Source organism: Polistes fuscatus, unplaced genomic scaffold, assembly GCF_010416935.1.
Source record: "Polistes fuscatus isolate 324 unplaced genomic scaffold, CU_Pfus_HIC Scaffold40, whole genome shotgun sequence".
NCBI lineage: Eukaryota > Metazoa > Arthropoda > Insecta > Hymenoptera > Vespidae > Polistes > Polistes fuscatus.
The window spans coordinates 175,648-180,724 of record NW_025113119.1 but is presented as its reverse complement, the minus strand read 5'-3'; positions in this window follow the sequence as shown (position 1 = coordinate 180,724).

Below are 5,077 nucleotides of genomic sequence, written 5' to 3'. Positions count from 1 at the left end.
ACTTGTTCCCATGTATTAAGGAGAGTCGACACAGTCCGCAAACCGTTACAAGCGCCTTACTGCGGCCCGTACGAAGTCGCCCAGCACATAAATGACAAAGTCTATATCATCAAGGTCAATTGGAAGGAGTAAGCTGTTTCCACCGACGCGCTCAAACCTGCCTTTCTAGATATTCCGGCGACCAACGAGCCCGCGAAATTTCCGCGCGTCCTCACTACCTCACCTTCCGCAGAAAGGCCACAGGAAATTGCACAGGAACACGCAACATTCGCTGACATCAGGCGACCAACACGAACAAGTTTTGATAGAACTATCTCCACTGATCTCGCCGCCAATGAAAACGAGTGCTACAATCCTACGCAAACGAGTATCGTTCTCACGAAACCTATATACAAGTAGGACGATCGCAGTGTTATAAATGCGTCTATGATATACACAAAGAGAGGATGATTTCTATTGCCACTAGAGAGAGCATCGATTCACTTGATCTGATTTTTAAAATATGAAAAAGTCAAAGGAGTCAAGTTAGGAAAGAAAAAAATAAAAATAATATGCTACGCCGATGATGCAGTCATCATGTCGGAAGCCGAAGGTTTATGACGAATCAAAATATTTTCTAACGTTTATAAATGATTATAGTAGATGTGCTTTAGTATATACATTTAGATCGAAAACGTAGTATATAATTATTTCATAGATTATATTAATAAGGTTGAAAATTTAACAGGCAAGAAAATAAAAAAACTGAGATGCGACTATGGGACAGAGTACATGAATAAAATATGTTTAACTTACATATGTATGTTTAACTTATAAAAGGGAATTATATTAGAACCATGTCCACCATATATACACGAGATGAATGGAACAGCTGAGAGCTATAACAGAACGATTATGAATTTAGCAAGATTTTTGTTTTCGGATTCAAAAAAACACTTGAAAATAGAATATCTGTGAGATGACCAGCTCAAACATCAACAGAACATTCACGTGACTATAAAGAGCGTAAAAAGGCTTTAAGAAATGCAGCTAGCAAAGAGTTGAATATCTCGTCGTCCATCATTTCTAAAACTAAAGCAAAAACTTCAGCAGAGCGTTGTCGTGACTACAAGTCTCGAAAAAGGGCTCGACAAAATGGAAAAAATCAAGAGTCAAATGACTTGACGCGAATCACTGTTGAAGTTGAAGTACATCAAGAACAAAAAAATTATAAACCATCGACTTTGACATTGCCAATGAAAAAAATAAAAACTTCAGCTGAGCGTTGTCGTGACTACAAGTCTCGAAAAAGGGATCGACAAAATTGAAAAAATCAAGAGTCAAATGACTTGACACGAATCACTGTTGTAGTTGAAGTATACCGAGAACAAGAAAATTCTAAACCATTGACTTTGATATTACCAATGAAAAAATTAAAAACTTCAACAGAACGTTTTCGTGAGTTTAGGGGTAGAAAAAAATCATTAAAAAACCTAACAGAAAACATTTTTGAGGATTTTCAAACATCATCAAATATTATTATTGCTAATAATAATAATAACAATAATTGTGATAATCTATTTTTTTTTTTTTTAGGGATGATCTGAGAATGCTATTCTTTACGCACAAACCCAGGGACAACGCCCACCAGTGGAACCCATCACCCTATGGGTCCCCCTTGCCTGGAGTGTCAGGACTTGCCTTTCGGCACTACCGATTAAGCTCATATCCATCCTAGTGGCGTGGCACCCCCTTGGAAACATTACTTCGGGATGGCGCTACTACATCAGGTCCCTTGGAGGATCTCTTCTTTTGGCTCTACGGGATAAGAGCCTGGAGCAGTGTGAGGGGTGCGCCTATGGTCTGTCCGTAGTGTAAGTGCTGTAACCTCCAGTATTCAACTGAAGATCATGGACCTCGACTGCGTTTCTACTAAAGATGACTTAAGACAGGACTTGCAACGGGAAACAGGACGAAACGCGGACTTTGGTGTCCACATCTTCGGTCTGAACCAGAATGAGCAATATATGACGGTGTGCAAACTCGAATCGCACGAGGCTGGGGTGATGCTTGGTCGGGGACGGATCGGGATCGAATTGGTGCGTTGCCTTGTCCGGGGACGAATATCTGCGACGAAATGCTACAGATACGTGTCTGGGATACGGACACACAAGAACAAATTGCACAAGCGGGGACAGGACAAAAAGCTGCAGAAAATGCGGTGAAACGGGACACTTTGCAGCTGACTGCAAGAAAGGACCGTTTTGCCCTCTGTGCACCGAGGAGGGGCACGTTGACACGGCGCATATCGAGGGATCCGGGAGCTGCGCGTTTTCCGGGCTGCACTGGAGAAGTGTAGAAAGCAGGTAGGAAGACGGACAGGATAATACAGGGAATCTTGAACAGAAGCAGGACAGCAGACATGCTACTTCTCCAGATAGCCGAAGAACACGACGCGAACATACTGAAACTATGCAAACAGTACAGGACAAAGACGACACAGACATGGATAACGAACGAGACTGAGGCAACAGCTATATGAGTGAGGGGCGCTGCCCGATTACGGATTACAGGCCGCGGAGTTGGTGACGATTACGTCTGGGTCAGGGTCGGCGCTGTAACCTATGTCAACGTCTACCTGACCTCCAACAGCACCTCGTCGGAATTCGAGAGAAAAATGGAGCTCCTTAAGCTCAGACGGAATCGATCGACGGAATCGGAAATGAAAGGCGACTTCGGGGTCCCCCCATTCTTAGTCCGGGTAGTGGAAGACTACTTGAGAAACTGACGAATCACGTACGAGACAACAGAAGAACAGAAAACGAAACATATCACCGCAGGGGTCGCACAGGGATCCATACTGAGACTGGACTTTTGGAATGGAATCTACAATGGTCTGCTTAGACTGGAGCTCCCGCTCGACGTGATTCTCGTCGCTTACGCTGACGACGTGGCGGCGTTAATCGTTAAGTGGACCCAGAGCTGGCGCAGTACAAGTTGAACCAGACCATGAGACGTGTTAGACAACAGATGACAGATCACGCACTGCAATTCGCAACGGAAAAGACGGAACTCATGTTACTTACAAGGACACGGATACAGACGACAATACTTATGACAGTTGGGACCGACGATATAGTGACCAGAAGAGAAGTTAAGTATCTGGGGGTGACCCTTGATACGAAGCTAACCTTTTGGCTCAACATAAAAAAGACTACCCGCAGAGAGGATTTCATCCTTAAGCCGCCTGATGGCAAACACGACTGGACCGAGACCAGGGAAACGACGACTGCTAATAGCAACAGCCCACTCGATTATTTTATACGGCTCAGAAATCTAGGCAGACGCCTTAAAGACAAAGAAGTACTGCCACGCAATGATGACAGTACAGAGACAGGGTGCGCTGAGGATCGCCTTCTCCTACCGGACTGTTTCAGCACAGGCTGAACAGTTATCCGTTCATCTGAACGGATAAACGAGAGGAGCGGCACCACGTGCTTTGCCCGTAGGTGACCGCTGGTAGAGAGAGGAGAAGTTAACCACGGTTTATCCGTGGTTGATCATCATTTTTAACGTAATATAATATTCAAACAGGGTTTTTATGCAGTAAGGCTTTTCCCTGATGAGCCAATAAAGCATTAGCATTTTCATTGGCTCAACCACGTGTTTTATTTTGTTTTAATTACCCTTTCACCTTCCTTACAATTAGCTGAATCCAATCGCCGGAGGACTCCACGTAGGAGGAATTTTTGGCAAATACAGCAGTCTTCCCTAGCTAATGATAAGTTTTTTCCCATTAAGGGAACTGGCATGATTTTAAAGTAGGGGTTGCTGACAAAAACTACCACTTTCAAATTCTAGCAATCAAGATAGAATGCCACGTTCTATGAAAGCGCAAATATTGACGTATTGTTAGGAATAGAAGTCTACCTAGAGATTCTATGCACGGGCTAAATAAGAGCAACGCGTTCGCATCCAACCCTTCAAAAAACGCAGTTAGGATAGGTGGTAGGTGGACATTTACTAAGTGGTAAAGGCAGCCTTAAAGGGGTAGTGTGCAACGTAGCGACTCAAGCGCAGGATATCGAGAAATTTATATCAAGGTTTCAAGAATTGGATAACATCACAGACGTTCATCCGTTAATCTAGCAGAAAAAGTACTGCGAGGATCACTTTCAACGAAAGCACAGACGGGACACTGACGGTCAGTTCGTCGAACACCTCTCCGTTATAGAAGAAAAATTAGTAAGCCTCAAGGATAATAGGACCGCGGCATTAAATCGATTTCTAACCTTAGAGCGCAAGTTAACCACAAATTCGGTATTGCGAGATGATTATACAATGTTCATGAAAGAATACAAGGATTTAGGGCACTTGAGGACGGTTCCAAACGATAAAGCAGCTGCTCTAAGTAATTACTACATACCGCATTACGCGGTTGTGAATGAGGAAAGTGTAACTACAAAGTAACTACATACGCAATTCTACCGCCTAGTGCGAATAATAGCGTACTGCAGCAGGTTCAGCAGGAATGTGCGCCGTGCACAGGGCAAGGACATCGGTCCATTAGCTGTGACGAAGATCGCGGAAGCTAAAAGTCGTTTGAACAAACTGTGTCAAAAGCAAGAGTTCAGAGAAGAAATAAGAGTGCTGACTAAAGATCCAAACATTGTAATACGCGGTAGATTAGAATGCTTTCTAGACAATAACAGAATCAGAACACACACACACACACACATGCGTGTAAGAGGGCGATTGCAAAACGCGAGCATACAGTACGACAGTAAATACCCCATCGTGCTTCCAAGAGCGCACTAACTTACCGTGCTAATAATTCAATATGAACATCGGAAAAATTGTCATGCGGGCCCGCAACTGACACTCCCGGCGGTAAGAGAGAACTATTGGCCTATGTGAGCAGAAGTACGGTCCGAAGAGAAATCAAGAAGTGCGTAACCTGCTTCAAGAACTCGTTAATAGCTTCGCGATACAAAATGGGTAATCTACCGGAATCGCGGGGTACCCCCTCCCGGACCATCACAAGCACCGGCATAGATTATTGCGGCCCTATCCTGGTAAAAGAGGGGTGGAGATGGAA